The following is a 12366-nucleotide window of genomic DNA, read 5'->3' on the forward strand; positions in this document are numbered from 1 at the left end:
GTGCTAGCCTTGTTTTACTTATTGACTTGGATGGTGGTTAAATGGGTGTTGCCTTTAGAATAATGTGCCAATTTTTTTTGCTTTTTTGTGCAATTCTATTTTATATACTGTATTTCACAACAAAGTTTTAAAAAGATTTTTAAAAGACACATTTAGTAGATAAAGCTGAAGGGAGTTACTCAACATTCCTATTATAGATATTTGGTTGTCTCTCCACGTGGACTACTAAGATAATAGAATTCAGCTGCACAGTGGGTCTATGTAAATATCCATTTGTGTACTGACACAGAGGACTCATGCCCTGGAGCTGTTGTGATGTTTAATTGAAAGGCATTTGATCAGAGGTTGCCAGGATCCATTAGACATTAAATATATCATCAACCTAATTACATATGACTTACTAGTTCAGTGCTGATTATATCCAAAATCATCAGAGTCTTAAAAATAGTCATGCTTGTTTGTCCCAACAATGTTTTCAACCATGGTTTCTGTGGTTCCAACCACATATGGAGAAATAATATACGTCCTCACGGGGAGAAGAGTGATTTCTGAGTTTTAAAAAGTCGAAGGTTGTCATTTTGCCACTTTGAGAATATCCCTTGATCTAGTTTGATCTATGTATGTTCCACCTAGAGACTAAATTAAAACTCTAGTCAAAATATTAAAGGATGGAAATATAGTCCATGACTGTGGTTTATCATTCCATTATTAGAATTGACTAGCAGTATTTTGACACCTAGATAGGACTGCTTTGGTGTGTCTAGGTGTATTGTATTATTTAAGTTACATAATATTAGAAACTTAAAATAAAAACAATTTGGTATCAGAGTTGGTGACTGAGTTCGAGTTTGGTATTCAGCTGTTTCCATGCAACTGAATTGTTAAAATGCTTACAATTTCCTGTGATTTATTTTCTGAAGCAAGAAAAGGGACCTAACATTAATATGCCTCTTTTAGATTAATTAGATTTACTTTAATGAAATATACAAACAAGAAAGTATAATTTATATGTATAGTTTAAAGAATAATAATAAAACAAACACCCATTTACCTACCATACAGCTTAAGAAATAGAACATAACCAAAACCTTCATTTCCCTTTCTCCCCGATAAGAGGCAAATGCTACGCTACGCTGAATTTTGTGAATATCATTCCATGCTTTTCTTTGCAGCTTTACCACGGGTATGATACATATAATTATGCATATTGTTTGGTTTACCTGTTTTTAAGCTTTATATAAATGAAATCATGTGGTAGCATTCTTCAATAACTTTTCTTCATTCATTATTGTACTTTTGAGATTTATCACATCAATAAATGTATCTCTACTTCATTCATTTTAAATGCTATATATTCAGTATACCGTGACAGCAGTCAGACCATGTGTATCATATACTTTCAGGGCACTGCCAATATTTCTTCAACAATTGCCTTTTCCGTATACACCAGTCCTTCACCTGCCAATGCCTCCATTTTTTGCCTGAAGGCTTTCTCTGGCCATCAGTGACTACTCAGTCTGAACACACAACGGGCTGAAAATACCAAGGAATTATGTTTCTCGGGAGCAGTTCTCAACCAATAACTGGGATAAACTGGAAGTAAGTGTTGTAAACTGTCCCTCAGAGTTCCCCAGCAGGATCAAACTCCAATTGCCCACAGTGATAATGTGATAACACACCTCTATTGGTTTTCTTCCCATCTGTTTAACTTCCCCATTATCTACTGGTGTTTCTTGGGAACATATCCCAAACAAAACCCTTTCCACTCATTGCCACAGGTCTGTCTCTGGAGGCACACAAACTAAGACAGCAGGGAAATTAAACTTAAGAACCTCCAAATACCTGATTCTGCTATGCCTCCAAGATAATGTAGCCATGCTCCAGATTTCTTCTGGGATGTCTGAGAGTTAAGCTCCTCTCAAAATCCAAAATAGGAAACAGAAATAAAAGTCCTCGGCCTGTTCTGCCCTCACTTAATTAGCACATGTAAAACTGAAACACAACTTTCCTGAATCTCTACCTTCTCTCTCTTTCTTCTCTCCCCTTCCCCTTTTATTCCTAGAAAAATAGACAAGCTTTTCTTTAACTTTCCCTACATCCTGTCTTCCTTCCCGGTTGGAAAGCAAGCTTTCTGAGTTCACTACCATTGACTGAAGGGACATCCTTTCTATACTATGGTAGAACTCTATGTTCCAGGTCATCCAGGCTCAGCCCTGGGTATGTTAAGTAGGAAAGATTAAGGAATTTATAAAATTCTCTCTCAAAACTTGTATACATTTATTTTTTAATTTCAGAAACTATCACTTGTCTTTATCTTTAATTCTTTCTGAAACATCCATTTCCCTGGTAGAAGTTAGACAGTAAAGAAAAAATACATAGGAGAAAAAAGGAAACAAAAGGCAAATGAAGAACACAAAATTTCAGGACCTATTCATAGAAAAATAGGCCAATTTCAAACAAACAGTTCTCCCAAGATTCAAAGAAACTAAAGGCAAGTTGGCTTTCCTTAAAAAAAAAAAGAAATTATCCTGAAAGAATAACAAGAGATCGATCAAAAGAGAGATGAAGCAAGAACAGGAGATAAAAAGTGGGTCTGTGGAGCTCAGAGATGAATAGAAGCATAAGATGAAATTATTACAGAGGTGAAATTCTCATTAGAGTCAACAAATGGTAACACATATATACGGATAAAAATACAGTCTAGGACAAAAAGAAAGGCCTTGAGTAAATAACATAAAACGAATTGGAAAAGAACAGAGATAAAATAAGAAAGGAAGTGGTGTGGACATTAAACAAATAATCACTGTCATGGAAGAAAATAATATATGGAATGGGAAAAATTCAAATATATAATTGAATATAATTTTCTTGAAACAAAATCTCAAATCTATAGATTACAAAGACATAGCTTAGCCAATATCCTGAAAATGTTGATGAAGGCTAATTAGTAAGATATCTTAAAAATGGATTTAGAGCAGCAGGTTGTAAGAAGTTACACAGCAGAAAAGAAGCACATGAACCAACTCTACCAAAATGAGAAAGAATAGGAGGAAATGAACTGAAGAGGTATTTAAGATCCTGGCATTTAGTAAGCCAACCATGGTATGGTTGTTAAGAGGCCAGCGCTGTAAACTGCCTAGATTTGGATCCCATCCCTGCCCTTTATTACCTGTGTGACCAAAGCAAGTTATTTTGCCTCTTGGTGCCTCAATTTTCTTAATTTTAAAATGGAGATGATATTAGCCACCCACATAACACAGTGACTGTGAAAATTGAGAAAATACATTTAGTCTTCTTTAAAAAATGCCTTTCCATATTCAGCATTGTTAAATATTATTAAGTTCAACAGAGCTTGGTGATTCTCTGAAGGTGAGAGAGTAAGAGACGGGGAAGACACGAGTTGATTCCTAGGTTTCAGGATGTGACAATCATAATGCCATTCACTATAGAGAGAATACAGAACAAGGGGAATACAGAAGAAATGATTTTTTTTTAATTCTCAATCGATATAGTCCCCACCCAAACCTCATCTTGAACTGTAGTTCCTGTAATTCCTATGTGTCGTGGGAAGGACCAGGTGGAGATAATTGAATCATGAGGATGATTTCCCCTATCCTACTCTCGTGATAGTGAATTAGTTCTCACGAGATCTAGTGGTTTCATAAGGGGCTCTCCACCAACGCTCTGCACTTCTCCTTGCTGCCACCATGTGAAGAAGGACATGTTTGCTTCCCCTTCTGCCATGATTGTAAGTTTCCTGAGGCCTCCCAGCCATGCTGAACTGTGAGTCAATTAAACCTCTTTCCATTATAAATTATCCAGTCTTGGGTATGTCTTTATTAGCGGTGTGAGAACAGACTAATACATCAATTATAATGGATTCATTTTGAACATGTTAAGATTGACTTATCTTTGAGAAGATAGGTAGAGAGCTCCTGTGGGCACCTAGAACTCACCTAGGGCTGAAGGCAGGTGTACATGGCTTTAATGTGTGTGCAGAAGCCATGAATGTGGATAAGATCTCCTTTGTGATGTGCACAATGAAAGAAGAAAAAGAGTGAGAACTGAACCTGTGGAACATTCCCATTTATCAGCTGGCAGAAGACTAAGGCCTGTGACAAAGGATCAGTGGAAAAATAAAGAAGAAGGAGAGGATAAATGATGAATCAAAGGCACAGGGACAGGCTGGGCACAGTGGCTCATGCCTGTAATCTCAGCACTTTGGGAGCCCAAGGTGAGTGGATCACTTGAGCTCAGGAGTTCAAGACCAGCTTGGGCAAAATGGGAAGACCCCATGGTGGGAGGGATATATACATATATGTATATACATAAATAGTTGTGTGTATATATACACACACATATACAGTTGTATATACGTATATATATATAGTTGTGTATATATACACATACACACATATATATATAACAAGTACATTGGAGAGGCTGTGTTCAGGAGCACAGATGAACAGGTTGGCCTTTGCCAAGGGAAGCACATATTTTCCACTGAGAAAGAGAACGATGAGGGTGTGCGTGGAAGCAGGTAAGTGTGTAGACTGTAGTTGGTAAAGCTGAAAGAGCTCTTACTGAAAGATTCTCCCGGAGCCTGAAAGCTTAAGGGAATGAATAACTCCGCCCTCCTCAGGCCCAGTCCCAAGGTGCAAGGCCACTTGTGCTAGCAGCATGCGTCAGCAAGATAGCAGAAGCAGGAAGAGAGCTGGCCGGAACATATGTACCCTGTGAAGACCGAGAGAGAGGCCGTCCAGGTACCGCGTAGCAGTTACATCAGACTGAGACACTTCCTGTTTACAGGAGACTATAAAACCCCTGCCCCATCCTCATTTGGTGCTGATGCCATTTTAAGCCTCAGCACACCTGCACCCAGGCGCTCATTAAAACAGCATGCTGCTCCCCACTGCCTCGTGTTGTCTGTTGGCGCGCTGTCGGGGTTCGAACCGGTACAAGAACCTTTCACCTACCTGGTGCTTTGGCCTCATCTGTAAGGTAAAAGCAAAGCCATCTGTTGCTAAATATTGGAAACTCTGTGTAGCAGTGAAGATTAGAAGTAGTTAATGATAGAAGGATGACCCCTCTCAAAAAAAAAAAAAGTTACATTGAGGGCCCAGCAGACATTGAATGAAAAATATGAACTCAAGTCAAAAAATTGTTTTTGCATTTTTTTCCAGCAGCTTTTCCACTGTCCTGAAACAAGATAGAGAATCTGAGGTAAGATATGGTATGAAAAATGTTTGACATGGCTGCTTTTGCCATAAAATCAAAGTAGAAAATAATTAAATGTAGTCCATTTCTAGAGTTACCTGAAGTGTAGTGTTGGCTTATAAGACAGAATACCTGGACCTTGACTCATGTGTGCCTATTGTTTCCTGAAAGGATTTTAATCCTATAATAAAATCTCTCACAACATGCCATGGAAAGTATTTCCTAGAATTCTTAAAAACTAATGAGAAGGAAGCTTGAATATGCTGATTAACATGGAAGCTTGTTACTGGAAAAGAAAAGCAAAACTGAAAGATATTGTTTTAATATCCTTTCAGCTACTCTAAAAGATTACATAACTGCATATAGAACAAGCTATATAAAGTACAAGGCTTAGTCAAAGAAACATCAGGCTAATACCTGAGTTTTCATACTTAATACAAAAGTCTAAAATATTTCTTACCCCCGACCTGAATATGGCTTCAACTTCTCATACAATGTACTACTAGCCTAATAGACATTTTAGAATTAATCATTGCAAGTAGTTCATGTATATAAATGCATTTTTATTCAACTTTAAGTAGTTTGTTTCATTGTTTTGAGTATAAATAAGCAATCTCATCAATGATCACTTCAAAGATACAGTTTATTAAATATCTTAATCATTATTCACAAAGCATTATAGGATTATTAGTAAAGCTCCCTAATAGATAGTATTATTATTTTCACTCTTTCCAAGGAGTCAGTTGTTAATATTAAAAAATATGTTTAGAGAATGGGTCAGTAAAGCAGCAATTTGAATAATGAAGGATATTTGAACGATTGAAGGATAATGAATCAAACTGAGGCAAACAAAGGAAGCGAGAATGAAGAATAAAGTGATGTAAAGAATTAATATAAGAATAGTAAGGAGCATTTTATAAATAAACTGTTAAAAGCAAGTTCTTCACAATAAACAAACTCTGAACAATGAGTCTATGAGGAGCTGCCACTGAACTTGAAGTTGCTCAAACACACTGTGGAAGAGTAGTACAAATGACAAGTAGGCTTCCCACCAAGCAAAACTAGAAAATCAAAATTTGTTTCCAGCAGTAGTACATCTTCAAGTCCCTCCTCCTCACTTCCTCCTTCCTTTTTTCTTTGCCAAAACAAAACAGATCTACTTAAAAGGCCAAAGGCCACTGGAGAAAGAGTTTATGATCAGACAACCCAGGTGTCCTATGTCTAAAAGGGAACTACAGGTCTTGAAATGAGATAGACTGTGAAAATAATGAATTAGTTAGAATTCACAGGGAAAGAACTTCATTCCTTAACACTTATCATCATGGTATTGTTTCTGTGGTGTATTATTACTTCAGTAGCTTCTTCCTGTAATGATCTAGGTTACATGTAGGTATGTATTTATCACAATAATCTGATGGCTGTCTAATAACTAGTCACATACATGACATCTCTACTTCATAATAGTAAGAGAAACTTACTCTAATCTGACTAAAGTAAAATATGATACATAAGCCTTTTTAATTCTGCAATAACCCATTCATCTTATTAATAGATTTTTAAAATTACCAGTACGTATTTTTCTGAAACGTGTGCAATCAATCCTTTGTCAATTCTTTACTACTATGATCTGAAGAAAGTTGCAATCCACAGAGAATAAGGGTTACAATTATACTTGAAGATGAGAGTACTAAAAATCTGTGATATGTTTGAAAACCTAGCAAATGGGTGACTCATACTTTCATTACCTTACTTGCTGCCTAGTAAACTAAACTGGGTGCCTAAAATTCCCTTTGTTTATTTTCAACTTCAATTATATATGCACAGTATTTTAATTACTTAGCATCTATTGTTCCAGGTGCTTAGATTTTCCACATCAAAATTCTCCAGTTTCCATTGTGTTATTTCCTGTTATAAGATTATTCAAAGTAGTTTTTTTCTTTATTGTTGTTTTTCAAAGGGAGGCAGACTGACCAGTCGTGTTTGGGGTTATTTCACAATGCTAGTTCCTTCCTGTATACAAATTCACACACGCACCCATATTCATACAAATGCTGGCCCTAGGTAAAAAAAATAAGGTTGCCAAACATTTGAAGTCTTCAGACCATTCTTTCTTTGTTCCTCCTTTGGGGAGCACCACCTCCCCTTCAATTATTCTGCATCCTGCATTTTCTCCTCTTCCTTACAAAGAGCCTGGTATCAGTCACAGCTCCTGACACTCCTGAGTTACATGGCCTACTTCTGAGGCACGCATAGATTTGGTAGCAAAGCAAAGGGAAGGGAAGTGGCAGACCTGTCTCTCAGCTGCCAGCTGCAATCTTTCTCACACACCAGTGCCTCTCCTTCTTACAAGTTACGTCCTGTCGGTAGACGGACTGGCCCAGCAACAAGGTTATATCTATTGAGGTTAAACTTGCCCCAAACACTGTTTGTTGGAGCAGAGAGGCCGAAAGCGTACAAAATAGGAGGTGAGTTGTCGAAAGAGTTAAAATCCAGCCTTAAAAATTCCACATATGCTCAGTCAGGTAAATCATCATGAATTTTTTACTGATATTTTGTCCTAGAAGATAGTGATATTAACATATTCTAGAAAAGAAAAACCTTGATTCAGTAAAAACCTCATTAAGTGAGAGATACATGATTAAATGTTGATGACAAAATATATTTTGAGGTTATCTCAAAGTTTAATGAAGTTCTAAATATATAGAATGATTGAATATACACTTTAAGAAAACATGCAATAGGTGACTGGATAGAGCTGAAAAAGAGGCATCCATATATTTTAGATTGTTCATTTCTTATATATTTGATTTTATGTATGAGAGTGTTTGTTATCCTGATTCAGAATGAAATGACTTTGAGTGGTATTTGTGGAATCAATTGTTTTTCTAGCCTGAGGAATAATCTATTGTGGAAAAGTTGAAAAGTTGCTCTAATTCGCTAATATTTCAAAGCATCATTTATTTTCTCAGGGAAAGGACCAGAAAAATCGGATCCAAACTTAAAATGTCAATACTCATAGTTTAGCACTTAAAAATGAATAACTACATGGAGATACCAGTGATACTTTTAAAATTTATATTTTTGCTATGTGTACTGTTTCAACAAAGCCATGAGTATACCAAAGCGAGCTAACAGTCTTCATTCCAAAATGTTGCCCCAAAATAATTTCTGAACCACATGACAGATGTTTGATACAGATGACTAAATTTCCTGTCATGTTTGTTTATTGTTAATAGTAAAACCAACAGAGAGTGCTAGACTTTAGACACTAATATCTTCAAAATATGGACTTACATGAAACTAGACAGTGATATCATCTTAAAGTACTTTTTTCTCTTAAACAAACAAATCGAAAAAAACAAAGATCAGAGATGAAAGGAAGAAAAGTATATCGAGTGACACCATGTGTCAGCCAGACGCTGGGATAGATGCTTCATATACCTTAGGTCATTTAACGTTATAGTTAAGTAGAAAATGTTTTAAAATTGTGGAGGTGTTTAACTAGTTTTTCATTTTCTAAGCCAGCACAGCTTTTGACTCACCTGTTCATAATGCAGAGATTATTTGTTCTGCCCTACGTTTCTATTGTACAACATTTTCCCTCTTTTAAAAGTCATTTATTGAATCATCACCTGTCTCAGGCTTGATACGGTATAGCCTCTGAAAGACTGGTTTAGTACTTCAACCAGCCTTTCAAAATATTTCCAGGGCAGGCCATTCAGTGTTCCAGGTACCTAATGAGTCATTTTCCTCTTCCCAGTCTACCAAGCAGGATCTCAAAGCCTCCTTTATCTTTCTGGGTGTATACAGAGTAATTAAGCTCAAATATGAGACTTGAGGGTTGGGTTTAGTTATTAACTTGCTGAGTCTCCACCCAGCTAACTATTCTAGGAAATCATTTGGTGAGTCAGGCATTCTTGTATTCACATTGCAGCGGCCAGTCATCTGCCCTAAGTGCTGCCGCCGAAGACTGAATGTCCTGGAAAGTTTGCTGTCACATCTCCATTATGACAAAAGCATTGTGCCGAACAGATGAAAAAATGCATTGTCAACGGAATCTTTTATGTTTGTTTGTTTTCCTTTAAGCAACTTTGCCTTACTTGTTGTAAAAGATAAATAAATATTTGTTCATTTCCATTCTGATGAGTCTGTGAGCTGTTACCATCAAGCACAGAGCAGCATCCTACTTTGGGACTGAGAAAGTGGGAAATCTGAAGTGAAAGTCTATGGTGATTAAACAAAACTGAAAACTAAGCCACTCCTCTTCCATCTGGTAGAGAAATTGTGACTATATGCCCTTCTCTCCGCTAAGAGGAAAGACCAGACTCACTGGTTCACTGGTATGTTTTCCTTATAGTAGACTGTGGTATGACAATGCCAAGTGATAAAACTTCTATGACACCCCTCTCTCCAGTTGATCCAAAGAACTTGGAGGGGAGGAAGAGGGGAGAGATGTGAGGAGACACGGCAAGTTAGACACCTCTGCTTTTTCACAGGAGCAAAAATAATAGGTTCTTATCTACTTGGAAGGTGAGGATACTACTAATTCATAAAACAACATGAACACAGTTAATTTTCTAAATGCCAAGACATAAAAAAATTTAATCTTCTTTAGGAGAAAAATTGTTTCTAAAATAAAAAAATAAATTTGTATTGAATTCTTACTATGTAATAGGTGCTAAACCAAGCACCTTACATGCTTTTGCTCACAACAACTCCATAATGTTGCTGTTATTTCACCATTTTACTGATTTATTAGTCCATTTTCATACTGCTGATAAAGACATACCCAAGAGGGGGTAATTTATACAGGAAAAAGGGTTTAGTGGACTTACAGTTCCACATGGCTGGGGAGGCCTCACAATCATGGCAGAAGGCAAGGAGGAGCAAGTCACATCTTACATGAATGGCAGCAGGCAAAAAGAGAAAGCTGGTTGGGCACGGTGGCTCACACCTGTAATCCCAGCACTTTGGGAGGCTGAGGCAGGTGGATCATGAGGTCAGGAGTTTGAGACCAGCCTGACCAACATGGTGAAACCCTGTCTCTACTAAAAATACAAAAATTAGCTGGGCGTGGTGACAGGCTCCTATAATCCCAGCTACTCAGGAGGCTGAGGTAGGAGAATCGCTTGAACCTGGGAGATGGAGGTTGCAGTGAGCCGAGATCACGCCATTGCACTCCAGCCTGGGTGACAGCGAAACGCCGTCTCAAAAAAAAAAAAAAAAGAGAGAGCTTGTGCAAGGAAACTCCTGTTTTTAAAACCATCAGATCTCGTGAGACTTATTCACTATCATGAGAATAGCACGGGAAAGACCTATCCCCATGATTCATTTACCTCCCACTGGGTCCCGCCCACAAAATGTGGAAATAGTGGGAGTTACTATTCAAGATGAGATTTGGGTGGAGACACAGCCAAACCATATCAACAAATAAAGAAATTTAGGACAGTAACTTTCCCAGAGTTGCACAGCTGAGCCCAAATTTAGATGATTTCATTGCATTTGTTTTTAAGCACCAGACTATTAAATTAGGTTTTCTTATTTTTGAAGAGCCAGAACTAACGGCAAGTATGTTGTATTGCCTATATAGTAAGGAATTAAAAGAAAACTAATGTGACTAGCATGTAGCGTTACAATTAGTTTGTGTTTTATATGTATAATACATATATATAACATATCATATATACAATAACTTGTTTTGATATTACCATTTTTTAAAAAAATCACATGATGAAACTTTCAAAGTAATTATTCCAAGACAATGTGAAATAACTGTATCAAAACATAGCTAAAATTCATAACATAGGCAGCATCAAGATTCAGTTCCAAAAGCAGAACCTACTGAAAGTTATAAAGTTAAAAAAAAAAAGACAGTATTCACATTTGACAAAGATGGGTTGTGGTGGCTCAAGTGTGCATTATTCTTATCTTTTCACATATGTTTAGAATATTTTACATAGAAATATATTTATAAAAACATGGATCATTACCCATGCAGAACTTCTGGCCATTATCCTTACCTTGATTATACCCTAGGGAACCTTATTTTCCAACTTTGTATCTGAGCTCATAGGGAAAACTAGAAATAATAAAAAGAATATATGCTAGGTAGAAGCCTGCCTGAAAACATAATCTTTTTCTGGGAAAATATAAAAGGACTATAGAGCAAGATGGTTTTTAACAACAAATTCTTTTAAAATACCATGTGATATAACTAAAAAGAAAAAAACTTCCAAATTGATTTGATCAGGTTTACAAATCTGATATCAACAGTTGACAAATGCCAAAACAAAACAAAAAAACCAAGGGAGACTACTTGAGGAAGAAGAGAAAGAAGTGAAAAGAAAGGAAAGGAAATTAAACAAAATAGCATTTATGGATATAGATGAAGTAATGTTAAATACAATCTGCCAAATCAAATTCAAAAATATATTAAGACTGGGAGTGGTGGCTCATGCCTATAATCCCAGCACTTTGGGAGGCCGAGGCAGGCAGATCCTTGAGTCCAGAAGTTCAAGACCAACCCAGGCCATAGGGTGAAACCCCATCTCTACAAAAAACACAAAAATTAGCCAGGCATGGTGGCACATGCCTGTAGTCCCTGCTACTTGGGAGGCTGAGGCAGGAGGATCAGTTTGAGCCCAGGATGCAATTAGCTGAGATCGCGTTATTGCACTCCAGCCTGGGCGACAGAGCGAGACCCCGTCTCAAAACAAAAAACAAACAAACAAACAAAATATATCTTAAAAGAAAAATCTGTTCCCACCAAGGAAATTTTACTCTCATGAAATTAAAGGATAGTTTAATCTAGAACACTAGACATAACCATGTGGCATTTATATGTCAAACGAGAAAATAAAAATAGCTATAGAAAGGTACCTAATACATTAGGTACCTAATACATTCAATGCCAATTCCTCATTTTTAAAACACCCACAGTATACTAGAAGTAGATAGATATCTCCCAAACATAATAAATAATATTATTTATTGTATTAGTCAAGGGAACACCAGCTGCTATAACTTATAAATTCTGTGGTTTAATAAAATATGTTGATTTCTTATTCCTCTGTTGTTCAACTAGTGGCAGTGTCAAGGAGGTGAGGAGAGCATGATTTCAGAGTGCGATGTGTGAGGTACTGTCTTCAA

The 12366-nt window shown here is 36.8% G+C and overlaps 1 long non-coding RNA gene across 2 annotated transcripts; it reads left to right on the forward strand.

Annotated features, from left to right (window-relative positions):
* Positions 1-4642: 4642 nt before the first annotated feature.
* LOC134810319 (uncharacterized) lies at positions 4643-9356 on the forward strand. 2 transcript variants are annotated; one of them, XR_010158063.1, is made up of 3 exons: positions 4643-5001; positions 5184-5223; positions 9152-9356. It is a non-coding gene; the product is annotated as an uncharacterized LOC134810319 (long non-coding RNA). The 2 variants fall into 2 exon arrangements; XR_010158064.1 differs by having other exon boundaries at positions 4913-5001; positions 5187-5223; positions 9152-9239.
* The last annotated feature ends 3010 nt before the right edge of the window (positions 9357-12366 follow it).

Source organism: Pan troglodytes, chromosome 5 (assembly GCF_028858775.2).
Source record: "Pan troglodytes isolate AG18354 chromosome 5, NHGRI_mPanTro3-v2.0_pri, whole genome shotgun sequence".
Taxonomy (NCBI): Eukaryota; Metazoa; Chordata; class Mammalia; order Primates; family Hominidae; genus Pan; species Pan troglodytes.